This window comes from Cylas formicarius, unplaced genomic scaffold (assembly GCF_029955315.1).
Source record: "Cylas formicarius isolate icCylForm1 unplaced genomic scaffold, icCylForm1.1 PGA_scaffold_3__17_contigs__length_32017465, whole genome shotgun sequence".
NCBI classification, from domain to species: Eukaryota; Metazoa; Arthropoda; class Insecta; order Coleoptera; family Brentidae; genus Cylas; species Cylas formicarius.
The window spans coordinates 16,722,563-16,748,063 of NW_026844326.1; the positions used below are offsets into that span (position 1 = coordinate 16,722,563).

General features: G+C 34.2%; 1 protein-coding gene and 1 long non-coding RNA gene across 5 annotated transcripts in view; both read left to right on the forward strand.

Annotated features, from left to right (window-relative positions):
• The window catches only part of LOC132699070 (Ig-like and fibronectin type-III domain-containing protein 2), a 244,429-nt gene that overhangs the window by 78,739 nt on the left and 140,189 nt on the right, over positions 1-25,501 (forward strand). For all 4 annotated transcript variants that reach the window (XM_060665536.1, XM_060665538.1, XM_060665534.1 and 1 more), the window contains one exon: positions 18,601-18,635. The gene's annotated coding sequence lies outside the window, so the exon portion shown is untranslated. The remainder of the gene's footprint in view (positions 1-18,600; positions 18,636-25,501) is intronic.
• On the forward strand, positions 4,900-11,926 carry LOC132699257 (uncharacterized). The gene is made up of 4 exons (XR_009618487.1): positions 4,900-5,048; positions 8,873-11,338; positions 11,392-11,580; positions 11,638-11,926. It is a non-coding gene; the product is annotated as an uncharacterized LOC132699257 (long non-coding RNA).

The window sequence follows — 25,501 nt, forward strand, 5'->3', positions numbered from 1 at the left end:
GGACCCTTTAAAATGATAAATTATTCGAATAATAAAACAAAAAAAATGCCAGGCTAAGCCTCCGGGAACGCATTTCAGCGCCTCCCCTAAACCGTTTCGATTTTCTTTTTTGTGGGAGAATCCCAAGCGGTTTTTGCGGTCGGCTAGCAGTCTTCTCTCTATAAAAGGTCTTTAAGAATTCATACACAATAAAAACAGGCCGAGGGATTATTCGTCGGCGTTTTATAACAAGCTGACGTCAACTTTGGTGACAGCTTTTGTCTGCCCTTCTTGATCCGATGTCCGCGATGAACGCTATTGGTTTTTTCTTTCGATTTGGGAGGCTTATAGTTCTGAAAGATGATGGAGCGTCATAATCAAAGTTTAGTGATTTGATGTCATTTTTATCACAGCTAATGCTGTTGTTACATGTGGCCGATTAATACACAACACGCAACTTAGTCATCTATTCATAACTGGAAAGCTTTCAGCATAACTATCTACATTTGTTGACCTGGCGTTGTGTTTAGCTACTTGGGTAGAAGTAGATATCTGCCTCTTGGTCGTCGGCCATCTTTAAGTTTTTCTAATTGTTCGCCTTCTCCTTTTAAAATCCCGTCCCGTCCATGAGTGCGACTTTTATCTCATTTAATATCGATTCATTCGTTAATCTTTCTGGCCAAGATTTTAATAGCACAAGTCGCTAACACATGACTCCACAGACTACTTGGATGTTAAAAATGCTAATGTTTTTATCGACCTGATGATGTTATTCCTGCTAAATTGCTTAGCATTGTCATTTATTTCCTGGTGACAAGTAATCTAAGTATATAAGTATATAAGTAATATTATTTCCTCGATATTCAAGCAAGCAATAATTTTGGTTTAGTTTGGTTTATATCCATAGCGGTTTTGTTTGAGTTTTCTTCCTTATTTTTTGCTCATCTTCCTTCTTTGAGTTTCGGTGAAAAGCAGCTGAATCTGAGGAAGAATCATGGATATGAACTGTCACTTTTAAAATTATAATAGGGGATAAAGTGTACGGTGAATGTTTCATCTACGCTACGGAGTATAAGAATCATGAAAATTAAATTTTATTTGGAAGAGGTGAAGAGATTAGGCATAATGTCACCTTAGAATAACGAGATTATGGGTTATTTCAAAAATTTCCGTCTAAAAATGAGATATGTATTATAACGATTAAAATTAGAATTAGTAATCGTATATATCTGAGTGTTACAAAAATATAAAATTCATATTAATATTAGAACGAAAAAAAAAATGAATACCAAATAATAAAAAAAGATCTAGTTAACACCATCAATTCTTCATGTCGTTAAATAGGAGCCCTCATAACAGCTAATGCACAAGATTTGGAATGAATGTCGATTATAAATCATCTTTTTTTTATTAGTTATTTGTTACTTTTGGTTGCGAGTTATGGTTTTTTTCTAATTAAGACTGTAACGTTATTTCTTAAAAATATGAATTTAAGTGTTGAATAAAATACGTTTAAGTGAACATTTTTTTTCTAAGGTAATGTTATTTTATAACATTTATTTATTTGTCATGAATGCATTTAAAACATAGTAAAATATTATATATTCCACAAAATTTAGTTAACATTAACAACTTTATGAGAATTTGAACTCATTCTTCCTCTGAGGCGATTATAAGGTGCATCTTATATAATAAAGAACTTTTATCAACATACTTTCAGAAAAGCCAAATAGTAGAAGATACGTGGAACAAGCTGGCAAAAATTGGAGAGGCGCTGCCAAAGCAAATTAGAAGAAACTGGGAGTAATGAAAAGAGTTGCAAAGGATCGATAAATGTATATATGTTACTGCTAATTTTATACGGATCAGCCAAATTTTTACAAAATAGCAATGTTCAGTTGATGGTCTTAAAACTAACTGGTTAGTATTCAAACTATCGATTATCGATAACTGTTGGTTTAGATAGTAAATCAACTAGTTTTTAAATTTCTTAGTATAAAATGTAAAACCAAATTTGTTTCATTTCTAACCAACTGAATTAAAAAAAAAATATGAGTATATTTTTAAGAACAATTTTTTTTAACAAATGCTTTTTACATTACAATAAAAAACTTGCAACACAATCTTCTTCGTTTACTATTGCAAGGTAATTTTGGTACACTGGCCGTACTTAGGTAAGCCCAACTGCAGACCCAAGGGTAATTTCTGTATTTTTCACATCCTCAATTGACAAACAAAAGTTGTTTTAGAATTCCATGTAAAATCTCAAGTATATAAAAACTATCTTCCTCAATAGCCATTATTTATATTTCTATGGTCACCTTTTGAGGAGGCAACATCTGGAACAGGTAGGCAGTCATCCCAGCCTCGGTTGAATTCCAATCTTACATTTTTAATATTTTCAACACTTTGGAAACTTTTTTTTTACAAAAAAAAAAAAACGTTATCCATTGAAAATCCACGACATGAGAACATAAAATCACTAACACTTATTTTTTTAAACATTTAATGTAAGTACCGTGCCTGTCAAAAATTGCAGTAATCGTACTGTTCAGATTAAGCAGTAAACTATTAACTAAAAACCATAGCATAGCGTACAAAATGTCTAAAGTATCTAGTGAATATATTAAGAGCAACAGTAAACTCGATAATGTCGATTAATTCTAGGACTCATGGGTACGCAAGATAAAGAAATACAAATCCATTTTTGTTCATAAAAATAACTCGTACTCAAGAAAGGAAAGGGATCTTGCACTCAAGTCGAAAGCCGAGAGAAAGATGTGTATGCTCAATAAGATTTCGGTTTCAAAGGGGAGACATACGCTGGATATATACAAGCGACCGGGGTCAAGTATTCGAAAACAAAACCTACCGCGCTCTCTAATGTATTATCCGACGGTGCTTTTAACTGACAAAAATCAAAAAAAGGAAACTGGATCCGCTCCATTCAGTGGCGCACAATAGCACGAATCGAAAAAGTCATACGAAACGAAAAACGCCCGAATACGAGCGAGGGTTTCTTGTCCAACGACAAAACGCTCTGCTTACACTGAAATGGGGACCTTTTAAATTTCACTTAACCGTTTGACGATGGGGTTTTTCTCAATTCCTTCAATCGGAAAGGTCCCTCCAGACAGACACGCTATCGTCGGGGAAAACTAATCCAGGTAATTTGTGTATGGTGTATATAACAATCCCAATTTCGGAAAAATGGTTCGTTCAGCATATTTTGATATTTCTGTGTTGGCAAAAGTTTGAGAAGGGTAGTGTGTCTGGAACTGGCACTCTCTATATAATTGCTGAGTTGTTTGAGAGAAGCGTGCTTAAAGATCACACTGAAGAGTAATTAATGTAATTACCATTTTTTATATAATTATATATTATAAATATATATATGTATATATATATATATATATATATATATATATATATATATATATATATATATATATATATATATATATATATATATATATATATATATATATATATATATATATATATATATATATATATATATATATATATATATTTATAATATATAATTATATAAAAAATGGTAATTACATTAATTACTCTTCAGTGTGATCTTTAAGCACGCTTCTCTCAAACAACTCAGCAATTATATAGAGAGTGCCAGTTCCAGACACACTACCCTTCTCAAACTTTTGCCAACACAGAAATATCAAAATATGCTGAACGAACCATTTTTCCGAAATTGGGATTGTTATATACACCATACACAAATTACCTGGATTAGTTTTCCCCGACGATAGCGTGTCTGTCTGGAGGGACCTTTCCGATTGAAGGAATTGAGAAAAACCCCATCGTCAAACGGTTAAGTGAAATTTAAAAGGTCCCCATTTCAGTGTAAGCAGAGCGTTTTGTCGTTGGACAAGAAACCCTCGCTCGTATTCGGGCGTTTTTCGTTTCGTATGACTTTTTCGATTCGTGCTATTGTGCGCCACTGAATGGAGCGGATCCAGTTTCCTTTTTTTGATTTTTGTCAGTTAAAAGCACCGTCGGATAATACATTAGAGAGCGCGGTAGGTTTTGTTTTCGAATACTTGACCCCGGTCGCTTGTATATATCCAGCGTATGTCTCCCCTTTGAAACCGAAATCTTATTGAGCATACACATCTTTCTCTCGGCTTTCGACTTGAGTGCAAGATCCCTTTCCTTTCTTGAGTACGAGTTATTTTTATGAACAAAAATGGATTTGTATTTCTTTATCTTGCGTACCCATGAGTCCTAGAATTAATCGACATTATCGAGTTTACTGTTGCTCTTAATATATTCACTAGATACTTTAGACATTTTGTACGCTATGCTATGGTTTTTAGTTAATAGTTTACTGCTTAATCTGAACAGTACGATTACTGCAATTTTTGACAGGCACGGTACTTACATTAAATGTTTAAAAAAATAAGTGTTAGTGATTTTATGTTCTCATGTCGTGGATTTTCAATGGATAACGTTTTTTTTTTTTTGTAAAAAAAAAGTTTCCAAAGTGTTGAAAATATTAAAAATGTAAGATTGGAATTCAACCGAGGCTGGGATGACTGCCTACCTGTTCCAGATGTTGCCTCCTCAAAAGGTGACCATAGAAATATAAATAATGGCTATTGAGGAAGATAGTTTTTATATACTTGAGATTTTACATGGAATTCTAAAACAACTTTTGTTTGTCAATTGAGGATGTGAAAAATACAGAAATTACCCTTGGGTCTGCAGTTGGGCTTACCTAAGTACGGCCAGTGTACCAAAATTACCTTGCAATAGTAAACGAAGAAGATTGTGTTGCAAGTTTTTTATTGTAATGTAAAAAGCATTTGTTAAAAAAAATTGTTCTTAAAAATATACTCATATTTTTTTTTTAATTCAGTTGGTTAGAAATGAAACAAATTTGGTTTTAGGGTTTCTTGTCCAACGACAAAACGCTCTGCTTACACTGAAATGGGGACCTTTTAAATTTCACTTAACCGTTTGACGATGGGGTTTTTCTCAATTCCTTCAATCGGAAAGGTCCCTCCAGACAGACACGCTATCGTCGGGGAAAACTAATCCAGGTAATTTGTGTATGGTGTATATAACAATCCCAATTTCGGAAAAATGGTTCGTTCAGCATATTTTGATATTTCTGTGTTGGCAAAAGTTTGAGAAGGGTAGTGTGTCTGGAACTGGCACTCTCTATATAATTGCTGAGTTGTTTGAGAGAAGCGTGCTTAAAGATCACACTGAAGAGTAATTAATGTAATTACCATTTTTTATATAATTATATATTATAAATATATATATGTATATATATATATATATATATATATATATATATATATATATATATATATATATATATATATATATATATATATATATATATATATATATATATATATATATATATATATATATATATATATATATATATATATATATATATATATATATATATATACATTTTCCAGTCCAACAGAAAATTTATGTTGGTAAACCGATATTCGAAAAAATTCTTTATGAGCAACCTTACGATTTTTGTAGACAAAATAATATCATTCCCAATACTCAGTGTGGTTTTCGTAAAGGGTTTGATACGTCAATAGCTTTAGGATAAAAAAATAAGTTCTGTTTTAGTGCTATTAGACTTTTCGTAGGCATTCAATACAATTAATCAAGAGCTGTTGGTGGCTAAACTACGATACTACGGATTCAATGTAGAATCTTCTAATCTTCTCAAATCATACTTAACTTTTAAATTTTAATCAATTCTTTCAAATGATAAGTATTCGGAGAAGGTAGAAATTCTATCCGGTGTCCCACAGGGATCAATTTTAAGCCCACTGCTTTAACTTATTTTTACTTCTGATATTTTGAGATGTTTAAAATTCTGTAAAATTTAAGCTTTTGCGGATGATGACAAATTTATTGTTGCTTCAGCCCAGACAATTATAATGAATTTGAAGCACACATTAATGGATGACCTTCAAACAAATCAGATGTCTGTATACAACAACTTAAAACTTAATCCAAGTAAATCATGTGTTATGGTATTTGGGAATCATAAGAATGTTATCTTCCAAAATTAAATTTTAAAAATTTTGCCAAGAATCTGGGAGTTATCTTAGACAGCAAACTTAGATTCAAAGGACACCTAAAAAATATTTAAAAAATCCTTTGCCTCCATGAAAGTTTTATATAATTATATACATATTTTAAGCAAAAAACTGAAACGAAGTCTGTATGATTTCCCGGGTCTCTTTGATTTCAATTATTGTGATTTTGTCAATTATTTTATGTTTGCATCAGGAAAGGAAAAAGCGTATCCAGATAGTGCAGAATGTATTAGGTTTGTCTATGGTGTGAGGAAATTTGATCATGTATAACATTTATATGATGATATCAAATGGCTCAGAATGAATGAGCGAAGAATGATACATTTCTCGACATTTTTGTTTAAGGTAATAAATTATCCTTATTTCCCAGTCTGATAAGCAAAAAAGCACCTACATATTACTGACCTCCAAAATGCTATAAAACAAATTAATTCTTATCCAATATTATAAACTAAAAGTTACTATAATGTATATAATTTGGTTTTTCTGCAACTTATTTCCACAGGTATAATTAGTGTAGTTTCTCTAGATAAAATGTTTATGGGATTAACATAGTATTGTTAAATTATGTTTTTCTCTATTTGGTTCAGTAGAGTAGCCAATGGCTCTCTCGCCAAACTTGGACAGGTAAATGAAATTGTTTTTTCGTAATAACTTCGTCATATCATATTGTTGAAATAAAGTCATTATTATTATTATAATTATTATTTTTATTATATTGAAACCTATTTCATTGAGATATAAAAGAACTGAAGTAAGCAAATATGAAGTAGAATTTTGTTGTTAAAAATGAAAAATGTGGTGATAAATGGAGACACTGCGCTATTTTATTTAAGTATACCAGTTATAACAAAAATATGATTTCGAATGAGGCAGTTGCTATAACTTTTTTTCAGCTTATAATTTTATTTTTTTATAAAACCAATTAATAAATTCCTTAAATTATTATAAATTTATAATATATATTGTATTATAAATTATTATTACTTTCGTAATTACTATTACTTACTTATTGTATTTAGAAGTTCATTAATTTTATTTCTTCTTATGAGCCCCGTATTGATTGGTTGCGACTTTGAATACTCTCTTTTATTACTTTGTTAATGATGAGTGACTCTGGTTTTTGAATTTATATTCGAGGTGAATGCTAATGCATCGGGTGCGCCAATTCAATACCATTATTGGAGTTGTGGAGATTAAAATGAAAGAAAACACGTCATATTGCGCAATATAGAAAGAGAGAAACAGAATAAATACTCTTCGCGTTTAGCCGGGCGTGACTAGGTCATAAGAAGATTGTCCTCAAACCTTTCTGATTAGAGATCTATATTTTGTCGGTTTTGCATAAATAATTCTCCAAGTTTCTCAAATAAACCATTTTTTTTTATGTGCCAAATAAAGACTTTAGGATTATTATTTCATAAAATTAAATTGAATCCATTTTTAAAAATAAAATGGAGTTTATAGAGTTTTCATTTATTATCTTAATTCAATATTAGCAATACGTTGAATTAGTATATATGATATTTTACACTTAACGCAACGACGTACCATTAAAAATAAATTTGTCAGCCTTGCAAGACATCGCCAAGTATATATGATCTCCAAGGGAAAAAATTATCTTATGGATTTTATGTTGTACTCAAAGGTTTAATAGCTTCAAGTTTATCCGTGATTTCCGATTTTGGGTTTCGGGTCAAAATATTGCTCCTCAAACCGCCAGAGCATTCAAATTACATTGCGCGTACTTCAAATAGAACATAAAAGGGCAACGTATTTTATTATATGAATCCACTACAATACTTTCGAGTACAAAGGAAAACTCAATTTCTCTAATGCAATAGGAAATCTCTGGAAAGTTCTTCTTAAAAATTACGGTAATGTACGCTCACCGAGAGACAGATTGAGCAGATTACGGGCACAATTCGAGAAAATGGAAGACGAACCGATATACTAGATATTACTGCCATTCCTAAAATAATATTCCTTCTTTTCCATTTTTCTTGTTGGGAAGCTTTATATTTTCACATGATTTTAGGAATTTCTTTGTTATTTTAGCAGTAGAAAATAATATTTCGGTTTTCGCCGTCACATATGTTTCTTCGACAAAATTTAAACGCATCCACTAAAATAACGCTTGTTACTTTGCTTAAAAATATATATTTTAAAATCTTAACTTAGAAAACGTTGAGTTTTCCACGAAACTCGTACATCCTCCTTTGATTTGATATATTATTGTCTATACTTCTCTTGCTGTTGTCACTCGTTAGTCTTGTAAGTGTTAAGACCATTTTACAAGAGACCTTATCAAATTTTTCAAAAAATAACTAACTTATGGGAGGACAGCTTTATTCTTCTATTTAAAAAAATGACACATCACATTACAAATGTGCACAAATACTGTGCTCTTATTAGGATAAAAAATCTTTGTTTGAAATATTTTGTAAATATTTTCGTTATATATGCTATTTTTTAATTAGAAGGTCAGATTAACTTACTACTACGAATTTAAGGTAAAAGAATTATTGTTGGTTTTAAGTTTTCCAATTTCCAATTCTCCATTCTCGTACATTAACACTGATTTTCATATTGAAATTTTTAATAAAATTAAAGTTATTTTTTTCAAGTTTTATTTTTTTAAAGTTATTTTTTAGTGTATTTATGTTATATATATTAATTCCATTTGAATAATATTATAACATTTGTTAATGCGGAGCGGTTAGTGAAGAATCCTCCTATAAATGAACCATAAAAATTAAAAAACTCCGTTTTATGGTTTTTAGCCTATAAGTTCACCTCAGAACACTATATCTGAATTGCTGGAGACAAGCTGCCACGCAACCAAGGCGCCATATAAAATAGTGGTCTAAAAGGCACGTTGCGTGGCAATAAATCACGACGTTGACTGGATCGGGAAGGAAAACGCGATTCGCAACAGAAAATGCAAAGTAAAATATATAGTCCTTCACATAACGAAAATCACTTCATATTGGCAATTTCACGCCGCCATTGACAACCACAAATATTCAATTTCCTAAAACAAAATCGATAGTGTCGCGGCGGCGAAAATAACCTTGTTTTCCGTCATTTTATTTGCCGGAAAACCCATGCCGATCTTTTCCAAACTCTGGAAGCTTTTCTGTTAAGGTTTCTCTTCACGACGTCGTTCTGAATTAACTTCCACTCCTCGCGTGCCAGTAAATAAGAGAAAGCTCCCATCCAAAATATAAAGTCCGTGTGCAAACGGGTCGGCTTCTTTTTCCTAAAATTGTTGCGAAAATTTGAGGTAACTAGTTTCGATTAAGGCATCATGTTGTTTTCATTAGTCTTGGTTAGTCTTACTTTAATGAAATATTTTCTAAATCGCGCTATAATTTATTTAATTTTTGTAATCCCTTCTGATAGTTGGGATAGTTAATAACATTTTTCTGTTATAATTGATAGTAATGTTCTATTGATATAAGTGTATTTGCAAATGTTACAATTAAATGTATGTATATATTTGTAACAAATGTATTTTATTATATTTTTATATTCAACTACTTTCTGATAATTTGTTTCATCTCTACTACTAATCAAATCTTCACTGTTGGAAGAAAGCTTGAGTTTCCAATAAAAAATCGTTGATTTAGAGCTTTAACAATTTTTTCCTCCTCTCTCAGCTTTGTGTGATTTAGAGTTTTATTATTCATCATTTTTGTTGATTACCGGGTATCCCATTTATTATCTACAGTATATTTCACAAGTTTTTTTCTTTTTGTATTTACATCTCCAAGTAAAACCACAACAATTAGATTTTAGAAACTCTTTTAAGATATCATCTTTACCTTACGAGCACGTATTTGCAAAACTTAAGTCGTAAGAATAATGATACCGGGCATCAAATTTTATTCGCCAAAATCCAAAATTTTTGAGTGTAATCAATTATTCTACAAAAAAAATAGAGAATCCATAGAATTCTCTAAACAACCAAGCAATCTTAACTGGGACTTAGGTCTTGACCTTTCACCAATATGGAAATCAGTAATCCGAGACAATGCTCATGTCTCTAGTTTACCTCCGGTCCCCTCAAACATTATGTAAGCGGGCACAGAGTAGGACGCAAGTCAGTTTCAGTTAATCTCTGAAGAAGTCAAGATTATAAGTTTCAAGCAAAAAAAAAATTGATATCTGACTCTAACCAATGTCAATTTGGAAGAACCTTCAACTGCAAGTCGTGCTCATGAATAAAGCTTCATTAAATACTTTAAACTCGGTTCTTATTGTTGATGTTGATTTCAGATTGGGAAAAATTGTTACTGTTAGGTACCTTACAATTTAGAGTAATTCTTTTTTAATTTTTTTTGTAAACCTCTTTGAGTTAGTATAATTCCTAAAGTCCTCAGATCTTCCGATCGATTTTGCAAACACATTTTCGCTTCCTGTCCTTGAAGGTGCCATCGAAGAAGCGTACGTCTCTTTGATGGAGTAGATAATAAATTGTGCTCTTATACTCTTCGTAGGCCGTCCCCTAGTAGTGCGCAGCAGCATACGTTAATATTCCAACGTACCGAGCCAATCAGAAGTATAGCCCGGCAATTTTAAACGGTTATATTTTTTGTGATTAATTATTGATATTTATTTTTTTTATTTTAAAATGGAGCTTGAAAGGTAAGTTTAATGCTTTAATTTGATATTTGTAGGTTATGTTATGATGTCTTGAAATAGTATAATTTTTAATTTTTTAGAAATAACTTGACTTGCCAATTTTGTGAGATGGAATTTTCAAGTACATCGACCAAAAACCGAAATATACGGACAAAACACTCTGGCCAAGAGGGATCTGGATCTGAAAGAATGCACCATATTTTATGCCCAATATGCACAGACAGGAATTTTTTTTTTTTACTTCATTCATTTACTTAATTGAGCATTTAAATTCTTTTCATAGCTTAGCTATTAATGAATCTATTTTGCATTTTAGGAATTTTGAAGAGTTTTCAGCTTGGAGGACCCAAGAGAATAGGGAAGTAAATTATGCTTGCCGTACACGAAAAAAATATCAACACGGTGAAGAAAAAATATTTTATGAATGTAACAGAAGCAATTACAAAAGTTATGTGTTTACTAATATGTGAGTAGGCATATAATGTCTCATATTTTTTAAGGATTTGTCAGCTCAGCTAAAAAACGAAGTGTGAAAACTGGAGGGAGTATTCATATTCATGGGACATGTGCTTCAAGAATTGTAGTTAACATTTCAACTGAGGGTAAATAATATTATAATATTATTGTTATCTACAGATTAACTATATTTTTTTAGGATTTGTGACGGTAAAGTTTGTCGAACAACATTTAGGACACACTGAGGAACTAAGGACCAAGAGATTATCACACAAGCTGAACAGGAGACTATCGTCGAAAAAAAAGTGCAGATGATGTTATCCATTTTATTCAGGAAACGAAGCCCGATCTCCATGCAGACACTATTGCATTTGAAGATAGGCGACAGGTTTTAATGAATTAAGCCTACAATTATTACGCGTTTAATTGTCGATTTTTGTTACAGGTCATTTTGCAAGAAATGAATAGCTTTGCTCGCAGTTTGGAAATTTGTAGATATTTTCAGGACATTTAAGAGGGACACAGAACAACGAAATTCCGAGGAAAATTCGAAAAAAAAATTGAGAAGCAAACATATTATCCTAAAAAAAGTAATATAACTATTTATAAACCTTTCATTTTCAAGTGATATTTTATTTTATAGATAATTGCATACTTTAATCAGTTTTTTATTTATTGCATAGTTTTTAATTAATAAATAATAATTGTATGATATGAGATGTAAATAAATTTTATTGTCATATTTTATAAGTCAATTTACCCTCAAAATACAAATAAAAGCAGTATAAACACATTAGCAATTTTATTTTATAAAATTTAAATAGAATTAACACATTAACCAAAGTTTACTTGGTAAATGATTAACAACAAATAATCTAAGCGATCATACTTATGCGACATGCGTTCTCCAATCTGTCAAGAAAGTAAAGAGGGCTATGCGGATGCCAACTTTAAACACCTCCCATTCGGTTTGAATTTGGCGCCATAGTCAAAACTAGCCGCCGTGTTCTGATTGGCTCGGCACGTTGGAATATTAATGTATACTGTGCGCAGCTGGTTAAGAGACGAATTGGAGTAACCTCATCTACACAGTGAACGAACATGTGCTGTCGTCGTCCACCTCCATGATATGAAGGTGCCTTCTTAGAGAGCAGAGGCCGGCGTTTGTAGTTTCGCGCGACTGAGATTGAGGGTGCACTTGTGGTCCTGAGGCGTAGAGGATTGTGCCATTAGAACCCTCGAATGCAGTTAAACTCTCCCAACGCAGAGACAACTGCCTCCCAAGCCATTTAAAACCCAATACCTAATCAAGTCAATCAGGAGGCATTTGTACCTTTCAAAAATAAAACAGGGCAAAAATTTCGCGTTTAAATTCGCCAGACGCCCGCGCTTGATTCGAAGAACGACACCTAATTTCGCCTTTTAGCGACCCTTTCCGAAAAAGTCTCTCCGAGAAAATCCTCAAAGTTTTTGTAATTATATAGTTGCATGGTAAATGAGTGGAAACGTCAGGGCGGCCTTTGGGACTTGTTTTTAATCACTTCACGTGCTAAATTATGACTTTGATGTGCCGTAACAGAGCCGCCACTCGAGCTTTTTCAGAGCTCTCTCTAAACCTTTTCGACGTAATTTCCGGAAAAATTCCACGTCGTTTGAAGTTTTAATAACGCCGCTTCGCGCGAGTTTTACCTGCGTTTTAGATTGCTCGAAGCTACTTGTTAGATACCGGCTTGCATATTAATACGATTTCAAACAAATGGTCTAGTTATAGACGCGACCTTGGTCGGTTTGCGATGGACCACCAATAAAAAAACACATAGAAGATTTTCACGAGAAATTTGTGAATGTATTGTATAGAGATATGCAAACATGTTTAGCCTTTGCAAAATATTTAAGGAACGCAGAAAACAGAAGCTCAATTTTAACACAGTTTTGCGTATATTTTCTCTCTCTTGACGCTTCAGATCCGTACCGTGTCCAGTAATGACAAAACTGTTGTTTAGGATTAATATAAGGGATATGAGAAGGAATCAAATAACTCCTTGTCTCGTTCAAACACGTTTTAACCAGATTGTTCCTTCCTCTCCATTTCATTATATGATATTATATGAAGTATGATATTTCTTATTGTATAAATTTTTCTAGTCCCTTCTGTAAAATTTCTAATTATACACGATCTAGTGTGCGGGAAGCGTCACTTTACCAGGTCCGCTACATTTCCCATGAATCCGAGCCAGTAATGTCCGCATATTTCCACAGTTCGCTCCTTCATATAGGACCAGGTTTTACAGCTCATAGTTAATCTCTTTTTATGAAAAATTCTTGGAAAATTTCTTTCGTTTCTGAGCTAATGAGTGTATTTTTTGTTTAATGGCTTACGTATTAATAATTATTTCCTATTTAAATTCCTTTCCTTTCTTCATTAAAAATAATTAAAAATGAATTTTACGTAAAAACGAATCAGATTTTTTTCGTCTTTCATGAAAACGGTTTTTGTTATTTTTGTTATGTGAAAACCAGCGTGACACCACATTTACTCCAAATTGAAAGATAATTTCGAAAATAATGTATGTTTTTATAGAAATCAGTGGTCCACCATTTTTTTCAAAAATATTCACTAGTAAAAATTAGTTTGTACCAAAAATGTATTTTGATTAAAATTAAAATATATACTACATTTAAAAAAATATAAAATAATGCCCGGAAAGTCATGTCGTTTTTGGGCATACGAATATTTGATCATCAGTTTTTGTATAACCGTACACTTTAGAACATCGTCAACAGTGACTTATTGCCTTGTGATGATTAAAAAAATTACTTTAAACAATTTTCATAGAAATGCCAAGCAAAATATACGACGAGTTGCATACACGGCATTGTATGCTATTTCAGTTCTGGGTGGGCAATAATGGAACAACTTCTATAAAAAGCAATTGTGATGTTTACCCAAATGCGTTAGATGTTCGCAGATGCCAAAGATGGTTTGGTTCGGTAATTTTGATCTTTCCGACTCACATAAATCTGGACGACCAGCAAGTTTCGATAATGACTTCTTAAAGGCGGAAGTGGAAGCAGATCCTCATCAGACAATTGAAGAGCTGAAACATGCGCTTAAAAAACTTTGGTCGACCATTCAAGAGCATTTGCGAAGCGGAGTATAAATGGGTAATGAGTAATTGAGTAGTTGTACTGTGAAATATATATCGGTTACCTATTAAAACACTCCGTATGTAATATTACCGTGATACAAATCACATTTCGTATGCATACAACACCTTGACAAATGACACGTGTGAATGAAAAATCTTAACCGAATTCAATCATTTTAAATTACATTTACGAGCGTTCGCAAGACGCCGTTACGACCGAAATGAGGAGAGAAAGAAAATTTAGAGCCATTAATTCGGCTTACGTTGCAACCCGGACTATCGAGAAATTTTCCGAGTCGTTCCACTTTTAATAAGGAATATTAAAACCGAACCGGGATATCTTTTCTTGTCGGCTAGGCGATTGTTTGTAATTTAGAGGCAATTCCAAGGAAATGGGATAAATGGTAAGTGACACTCGGAAAGTTACTTTAGGTTCTTAGCGGCGCTCGCTGAATCAAACTGCCATAAACATTAATGAATCTTGACAGTAGTAGGGATGCCAGGGATGCATTCCCCACACCCCGGAGAAGCGCGTGAGATGTATATATGACCAGTAACTAACTATCAAAGAAGTATCTGATTCCTAACCTAAAAAATTCTGATTTACGTTCGCCACTCATCTACAGATGGTAACCAATGAATTCGGATGGCGATTTTTGGGTCCATTTAAAAAAGAAAACTACCAGACGTCTTAACCTTTGAGATACAGGGTGGTAAAGTTTTCAAAAATAAAATATATTTTTTTTTATATCTGTAATCCCACTATATTTTAATGAAATTTGGCACACATGTACTATATATCAATCAATTTTTTTAAAATACGCCAGTGGCTGGCTTACGGCAACTGTCTATTTTGGCAGACATTGTTTAGTGAAAACACAATGTTTTGGTTAATTAGGTCGCCACTGTACTTGTAAATCGAGAACTTTTTTTGTGAAAAATAAAATATTTATCAAAAGCAAAATATCTAATTTTTAGTTACCAACTAGTGTCCTTCAGAAAAGAAATTAGAAAACTGTTATTTTTACTTTTACAGTATTAATGCAATAACATAACATCCTAACAAAATAAACGATTCTTATTTAAAAATAAAACACTATTAATCATTTTCAACAAAATTGTCTGTTAATAAATTAATAACAACCTTTTTGAAAAGAAGTAGAAGTATACCTCCACCTCTTATACAGTGTTAATTGGGGTGCGATAATCCAGACTTCTATTAAGCCCCCATAAGAAAAGGTCCAAACTATTTAAATCTGGGCACTTAGGGTTCCATGGTTGAGGTCCGCCGCTACCTACCCATCGGTTATTAAATATGTTATTTTAATATTTTCTTACTGCAACAAAAAAGTGAGCAGGCGCGCCGACATGCATGAACAACATTCTATTCCTAACTAAATATAGTACTTCCAGCAATATTGGCAAAAATCAGCGATAATTATGGGCATTCAGCCCATATATATATATATATATATATATATATATATATATATATATATATATATATATATATATATATATATATATATATATATATATATATATATATATATATATATATATATATATATATATATATATATATATATATATTCTGACAGAAAAGCTCGAGCCAAACTTTTAGCCACGGATTTGCTTTGATGAACTCGAAATCATCGCGATACTTAATTAGTCTTAGTTAAGTTAACATCGAAACTGAAACCCGGCAACAACAGGAACGGAAAGGACACCCCCGACTCCGCTACTCTCCGCAGCACCTCTCGCAAAATGATAAATTGCATTGTCCTCCTAACAACTTTATTATCCGGCAGCGAATTCATCATATAATTAGAGCCAAGCGAGAGGTTTTCCGCAAAAACCTAGTTAAATAACTTTAACAACGCAGCCCTCAAGTTTTCGCTGAAATAATAAATCTCCGTTAATTAATGGGAATTTTGAATATTTTAAATTTGGCACGCGGACTTACATTAGTAAATGAATCAATTTGCTTCTACTGGTAAACGGCTTTTCGTTCCAAATTAATTAATTAATATTTAATTAAATTACGTGTCCTCGGAAACACTCACGGCATACCTAATTGGATCAAGTAACCAGCTCATTTTAATCTGAGAAATGTACCTCTATTACCATGATTGATGCACTCCATTCAAAATTAACTATCTGGAAATGTAATTTATCAACATCCCGAACAAAATCTCCTTTTAACTCAATTTACATACGATTTTGTAATCTTCTGCGAATGTTTCTGCAACAAAATAACGAGTCGTTCGTGACACTATTAACGAAAGTCTGATGTAGAAGATTGTGATTATGTGGAATGAACTTCTGGCATCACTATGGAAAATGTTGTTATTGAATGATACTAGAACTAATACTACGTTCTGGGAGAGCGCTTCTCTAATTTAGCATCATCAACAGATAATATTCGTTTTATTTATTCCGAATTAAAAAAAAAGTACATGATAACTATTGCTCCTAATCCAGAAACGATTCAAATTGTTTTTTCTTTAAATGGGATACCCTGTTTCTCTAAACGTCATGAAGTACAGAATTTAGTTCCCTGTCGACCCAGAAAAAATTTTAAGTGCGGCTAAATAAATATATAAATGAAAAGTACAAATAAAATTAAGAAAGTCTCCTGAATATCGCGAGCATGCATGATCGATGGATGCCTTTGGGGGTAAATTTCGAGTCAAAAAGCAAATCTCTACTTTGATAATGGCGAATTTTAGGGTATCTCATTATTGGGAGTAGTTTTATGGTTTATGGTGGTTGAGTAATACATCTTTTTTAAGTTCTCCTAAGTGGCTCTTTAATGGTCTATTTGAATATCTGGGACGTCAGATTTTTTTTGAGATTGCTAAATAAATATAACTAACTTTTGCAGACGTTTTCTAGGTGAAGCTCTCCTAAGTGGCTTTTCAATGGTCTGGTTGAATCTCTGGGCCAACATTAAATTTTTTCGAGATTGTGAAATAGTAATTAAATTAATTTATTTTTTGGGGTAATGCAAAGGGAAAAGGTGTTATTTTCTGTATAACAACATTGGATATGATTTTTGGAAGTTCCCTTGCAATATTTCCCTACTTGCTTTTCCGACATGTCCACAGGAATACGTTTTCTTAATTAAGCTAAATAGCGAACTGGTGCACTGTAATAAACTGTATAATAAAATCAGGATCCAAATCTAACTTCAGCCACATTGCGGTATGCGGAAATCGGAACGTGATTACAGATGCTGTCTGTAGAGGCGCTGCGTTCTATAAGAGCGAACAAAGCTCCTGAAGTCATCATTTAGAAAAGTGAAAATGAACTACAACCTAAATGAAACTACAAACCCAAAAGATTTTAGTTGATTTTAAGATTTAACAGAAGAAACTAAAAGAAGTTAAGCTCAAGATTTTGTCTGTGTATAGGGGGACTTTGAGATACTTGTCAATAGACCCAATTGAACTCTACCTTCAACTATATTCGAGAAATTTTTGTTTAATGTAATATATTGCTCATCTGGATGTGATGCTTTGCTGTATAGTATCACCTGTAATATTACAGAATGCAGAAAAATAAGTGCGCTGAAACATTTGGCATATATATTTTATAAATATATCAATGTAAGTAGGTTTAGGTTTTGTAATTCAATTTATCTGTCTTACTACAAGAATTATTGGTTGTTTCGAATGGTTGCTGTTTAGTTTTGATAAATCCAAAAAAATTAAAAAATTTATTGAAATTGAAAAAAATAATTAAAAAAAATTATACACTCCTTTCATATCTTAAATAGTCTTTGAAAAATAACCTTCCCAATTTCTTATGTTACTAATTAAACACTATCTTAAATGCACTTTGTTGTAAATACGGCCCCAATCCGTCTCCATGGGAACATTTTTATTTAGCTGTTGCATAAATGCGCGAAAGCTCTTCGGTCGAGGGCAATTTATCATTGTCGGCGGAGGCGATATTTCAGTTACGTTATTTTATTGGCAAAGAATAAATAAAGTTACCAAACTCCACGTGTCAGCAAGAACGAAGATGTAGTAGTCGCTCTAAAAATGCGACATTTATGTAAAAATTTTGGTAGCGTGGAACAACATCACTTGAGAACTTACTAGGCCTCCACCATTTCGTGGAGATCTTTGAAAATGTTTAACACTTTTGTGAAGAAAATGACCTTTTTTTAAAAAATCGCCATTACCTGTGTGCCGAACGTTATTTCGCCGAATTATCATTTATTAGTACCCTGACAATTTTTTTTGTTGCAGATCTCGTTAATACACTGGCCTAAAGATATCTACCGGTAAGCAAATATTCATTGATTATTATATTTAATTATTACACTGTTGATCAGTTGTGAATATGTATGTTGTAAACGTGTATGTACAAAGCTTAATCTTACAATAATATAAATATAATAGTAAAAACAAAAAGTTGTTTGGAATCACTCATACTTTTAAAATATCATATTGTAATATAACAGGGTGTTTGCAACTAAGAAAATTATTCAATTCCTCGGAACTTTCTAAACAGATTTCATAAACAATATCCTATACCTAAGCCTAACCGTTTATCATACATTTCTAATTTTATGTCGAAAGTGACCTGTGCAAGACAAAATATATCCACTGATTTCTACGCCAATCACCCTGTATTATAAGGGGTGTTTTTTTTCGATGTATAGAACTTTAAGTTGCAATGAAACAAGGATGGATTATTCCATTGACATGAATTTCATTTATACGAAAAATAATCTTGTGGCATTACATTTTAAATATGATTTCTGGCATATGACCGCCACGGCTGGGGCGGATGTAGTCCAATCTGGACGTCCAATTTTCGATGACTTTTTCCAACATTTGTGGCCGTATATCGGCAATAACACGGCGAATGTTGTCTTCCAAATGGTCAAGCGTTTGTGGCTTATCCGCATAGACCACAGAAAGTAGTCTAGCGGTGTTAAATCACAAGATTTTGGAGGCCAATTCACAGGTCCAAAACGTGAAATTAGGCGGTCACCAAACGTATCTCTCAATAAATCGATTGTGGCACGAGCTGTGCGACATGTTGCGCCGTCTTGTTGAAACTACATCTCCTGGACATCATGGTTATTCAATTCAGGAATGAAAAAGTTAGTAATCATAGCGCTATACCGATCACCATTGACTGTAACGTTCTGGCCATCATCGTTTTTGAGGAAGTACGGACAAATGATTCCACCACCCCATAAAGCGCACCAAAAAGTCAGTTTTTCTGGATATAACGGTGTTTCGACATACACTCGAGGAATAGCTTCACTCCAAATGCGGCAGTTTTGTTTGTTGACGTAGCCATTCAACCAGAAGTGCTCTTCATTGCTAAGCAAAATTCGCTTATGAAAATCGGGAACAACCGCAATCTCGTTTTGGGCCCATTCGACGAATGTACGCCTTACTTGATGATCGTTTGGCTTCAATTCTTGCACGAGTTGGATTTTGTAAGCACGTAAACCAAGATCCTTCAGCAAAATTTTTCGTAGAGTGGATGGACACAGATCCAATTCCTGTGCTAGATGGCGGATGGACTCATTCGGGTCTTCCTCAATGCTACGCTCTACAGCAGCAATAGATTCTTCTGTACGCACCGTACGGCGTCTCTGGGGATGCGCGTTATCAATAAGAGTAAACGTGGTGCGAAAACGTTCCATAGTTAATCGAATTAACTGCTCTGATTTCGTCGACGATAAAATGGACGTAGTGCGCGATACGTATTCCGCACAGAACCATTATATTCGAAATAAAATTGCACTATTTGCAAGCGTTGTTTAAGCGTGAGTCTATTCATGATGAATTTGCAAACCAAACTGAGAATAAATCACTTGACAGCTGTTAAATCGGTCGCCATCTTGAACAGTAATGCCAACTTAAAGTTCTATACATCGAAAAAAAACATCCATTATATTTCGGGTCGCTCTCTCTATAAATAGAGGTATATGTCGTATGTATGGCTTATATTACGTCCATACAAATAGTTAATAAAACATTATCCAAAGAAAATAAATAGTAGTATACTCAGTAACAGAAAATTATGTGGAAATATACAACTTTCTGAAACATTTAACAGCATGCAAAATACCAAATAGGATCAAATTACGATAAAATGCCAGATGCGATAAAATTGTAAAATTGTTGTATTTTTATTTGAAAAAAAAATTTATAAACGATTTTTCTACTTATTTGTTTATTATATTTATAAAATATCAACACAGACCCCTAAAGTAGGTCCTTTTCTTTAAAAAAAAAATCAACATCAATTACAGTGTGCCTCAATTAATAAATGTGCACAAAAACCTTGTTTTGCTTATTAATTCAACTTAAAGTCATGGCCAATTGGGACTATTTAACAAAAGAGAGAGAAGAGAGAAGTACTATTAGATATTAAAAAAATAAATAAATTGGCAACGAATTCTCATTAAGGAATACTTAGAACCCAACTATACCAATTTCTATAATGTTTCAATACAGGGGATTTGAAATATCGCAACACTTAAGACTGTACATTGATGTAAAATCTTCGATTACAGTGTGATTCTGACAACTTTTTTTTGTTGGATGGATCTCTCAAAAACGTACTAAAACATTATGTTTTTTTTTTACATCAACCTAAAGTCATGGCTAACTGGGACTAATTTTTGGTGTCAAATATCGAGAAGGGCTATTAGAGATTTCTTTAAGTGTCAACGAATTCTTATTCAGGACTACATAAAAACTAACTATACTAATTTTCATGAGTAGATGTATAGTGCCGATATAAGCAACAGAAACCGTACATAACCTCAATTTCCTAACCCCCCCGCAGCGGGGGCCCCCCGCGCGTGTCCCCCCTGTCTACCAGAGTGCGCTCCGCCCCCCACCCAGCTTGTGTAGTGTCCTGTTTTGCCCCGGTTCCGCCCGTCGCTGCTAGATGTCGCCAGCTTGTGTAGCGTCCTGTTTTGCCCCGGTTCCGCCCGTCGCTGCTAGATGTCGCGCGCTCCGACCGTCGTAGGCCCCCCCGGTAGAGGGCGGTGACGGTGCGGCGCGGAGACGGTGTGGCGCGGTGACGCGGTGGATCGGGTCGTCGGTAAACAAGTCGAGTGACTTATACAGAGTGTCTCAATAATCACGGTTTAATAAAAGAAAAACTATAGATACAATAGTAAATATTTATTAGCTCATATGTAGACAACGTAATGCTTCGTACAAGCGGTGTTTCTGGTCCATGAGATTTTCTACTTCATCGCGGTCGAGGATAATTTCGTCGCCATGATCCTGTTTCAGTATCAACTCACAGCTCTCTTCTTCGTTCGAATAGGTCACCTCGATACTGCTCCCGATGTAGACTGTTATGTCGTTCCAGAACATGATTTCTCCCACCTCGTCCTCCAGAAAGAACAAAAAATCCCAAAAATCCTGGACTTGAAAATCTATGTGCTTGTTCTTGAAGATGAAACGGACACCTGAATTCTTTATTTCGAAAATCGTGTTTTCATCGATAGTGACCACTTTGTTACACATTGTGACAAACAGACTGACTTCGGTATCAAATTCAAATGTACTTATATATCAACAACCCCCCACTATCGGTGTAATTAAGAGAGATATTTACATTTAGTCAATTTGAATAAGCATTTTGTCAAAAGAAGCAAACAAGCGCACGTAGTTACATATAGCGGGATTAAAATAGTTTTTCGACCTGCCGAGATGTTGTATTCGTTACCGCAAATGTCGTTAACGCCGCCGCTGGTGTTATTGGAATTCTTGATAGCGATCGTTTGCCATTCGCCGTGGTCTTCGTAGCTCCGGTTCGCGAAAACGAAACGTACCTTGTAATTTAAATACGGCTTATCTGCGGTAGTGTTATTCGACAATGTCTCGCTAAAAGTTTGTAGCTTGTCGATTCCGTTGACCTGAGCGAGTTGCATACGCGTCCACGTATCGGGCCAAATGCACCGATTATTATGATTTTTGAAACAAACGAACGCTTCAATCACATCCTTAGGTTTATGTATATAGAAAACGTTTTGTACCACAGCCGACAACAAAACAAAGTGAGCACTTAACAAAACCATGTTTCTAGCCCGAATGAATCTATCCTAGATCTCGGTAACTGCTTTTATAACACTCAAACAATAATGACATTTATTCTGGGGAGGTGCCGGGCCGTCGATATGCATTTTGCTGTCCGGTCTGTTATAGTGAACAAAGCAGGGCAAATGAGTTTGCAATTCAAAATTGTTGCGATGTCGTACTGGTAACTTATGCCACATATTTAACAAATCGTGCGGTCTCACATGCTCCAAGAAATGTTGCACAGGAATCAATTCAAGTTGTTCGGTATCCAAGCTTCTAAAATCGTCGAAGAAAACTAACTTCTTATTCATTGTTGTGAAAGATCGATAACTTTCTTAACAAATCCCTAATTTGTTTAAAGACACTCTCTGTGGGACAATTAATTGCGACAAGACTCAAGTCTATTTCACCGACTCTCGTTAATTTATTCAAAAATTCGTTGTATTCGTAATACGTTTTCTCTTTGAAAAAATACAAATGTCCGTTGGTGTATCGAAACGCGCCCGACAAATCGTCGGGCAGACCCGGAAACAGTTCCGTAGTAAAACCGTGTTCACTCGCACTCAAAGAACACTCGTCTATTTCTGCATAGTAGCGTTTACCGTAAAATATATACGTTCGACCGCCATACGTATTAAAAATAGCGTTCACTGTTTTACCCGCAGGCACACCCAGTCGCTGGACGCTTTGTCGGTCGCCCACTACCGTGAAACTCGGGAAGTGAAGTAAATAAAACGAATCACCGGTGACTACCAAAAGTTGTCCGTTGGGTCTCTGGTAGATATGCGAAATAGGAGCGTAAATAGGGACATAATCTGATATCATTTTAGGTTCCATGTAGACTTTATCACCTAATCTTATTATCCAAACCCATTTGTCGTAAAATAGATACATATGATGGTTAGACGTAACCAAAAATATGGATGGATTTACGTGACACAAATCTGGTACTTTTGTTTCGTTTTTCCCTATCGGAGGTTTCGTAGTTGTGGTAGTAGTGGTAGTTGATGTTGTTGTGGTCGGAGTTGTTACGCGGACGGTGGTTGTGGTTTTTTTACCATATAAACGTTGAAGACCTGCAACATCGTCGTATGACAATGTCTTAGAATTTAAGCTATACCAAGGGTACATAATGGCATTGCGATCGTTACTGTGCGCCAAACCCAACGTATGTCCAATTTCGTGGAACAACACAGTAAACAAGCTCGTTTTTCCTCCGGGCGCAGGCACTTCTAAACCGTAGTACCAATCTTCGGATTTATCCAAATGAACTTCCACGCACTCTTGTTGTTGATTTGGAAAAAATGCATGTCCTAATATGTTACCCCTTCCGTCAAAAGCAAAAGGACAGGATTCGTTCCCTTTACATCTTATGCTTTGTCTGTGGGTAGTATATTTGTCAGACATCAAAATCATTATATCCGGCTCTGAATAATTTAAGAAAAAATTTAAATTTGATTCATCACTCCATATTTTAAAAACCTCGGTTGCCAGCACTTTTAACTCTTGATAGTGACTGGGCGGTACTTGAATATACCAATTTAAATCCGTTTTCTGCCATCGCGAAACAGTCGTGAAGGCATTTTCTATTACACCACATCGGGGTTTATTTATTAGTTCGACGGTTTCGTTATTAAGAGTACCATCCACCGGTAAATTATAGAAATCCTGAAAATCCATTAGGGCACGTTGCAAACTCGACGCATTGATCTGCGTTAAAGATTCGTTGTCGTTAGGTGAAAGGAATCCGAATTTTTGTAAATATTCAATCACACCTTCCTCGGGCAGCGCGGCGACTATCGTCGACACGTCCGAACAGGTAGTAAAGACAGCGTAGCATAGCAACAAGACTCTCATCTCGTTCAAGGTCAGTAAAATACTAAAATGTATTCGGTTCCTAGCTAATCTTTTATAGGTAAAATAACAAAGAGAAGTGATGAACCAAACGCTTTTAGTCGCTATTTTGCGTGAGATGACGCAGAATATTACTCGAGAAATGGAACGAAAAAAGAATTATACTTCAATAGATTACAGTTTCGCAGTTTGTATTCATATCATAGCATTAGCGTGCTTTATTTTTACGTGTAAATGTATTATTAATTTTTTTGGATTGAAATAAAAAGTCTTATTTAAATAAAGAAAGTTTTATTTCATACAGGGATCCTTGAATACAACCAATTATATAAAAGGGCAGAATTTCTCAACGCGCACATGCGCAGTCTTCCTCCGGAGTGAAACATGCAATGGGCGTGATCCGGTTGAAATTTCGGCGGATTCAACCAATTATCATCATCGAATTTCTCCACGTTAATGACTCTGCATGCGACATCCTCCTGATCCATTTTCGACATTAAAAATTCCATTTTTGATCTTCCTCTCACGTATATCAAGTCAGCATTTTCTATCAGTAGTCCGATCAACGTATCAATGTCGGAATATTGAACAAAACCAGAACTGTATTTGAGACCGTGATGATATTGTTCGAGCCAGCGTACCGTTCTTTTTTCTGCACCGGTCAACGTGCAATATTCACGCGGCGGTTTCAAAACGTAATGACTAATTTGACATCCATTGTAGACAGCCATTTCTTTAACGACAAATCCATCTTCTAACTGGAAGCCTTGAATATCTACCGCAACGATGCGCATTTTTAATATGACTGGTTAAGATTAGGTTCCTCCGGCGGTATTTATGTTAGATTTCGAACAATCTCGCTGAGCGGTAGTTGTTCCACGATACAATCGTGAATGATGATGCAATAGGCACGTGTATTCGCGGGAAATCCCTTTTTTGCTTCGATGTCTAACTTTACGTCGACAGTGCTGGATTTTACACTGTCGTTTCTTCGAGAACAGTCAATGACGAAAATCGCGCAGTTTTTGAAAGCCATATAGTCAAGCAACGCAGTTTTTTCCTCACATCCCTTATAACTGGGGTAGAAATCCGTGTAATTGTGATGCGCTTCCACGAAGTCATTCTTTTCAAAATCTAATCGTAAACGTTCGTGAGGGTAATATTCTCCGTTTAGTGTTAATCTTATATCCGTTACGTCGACGTGATCGAAAAGCGTCGCATTTTTCGC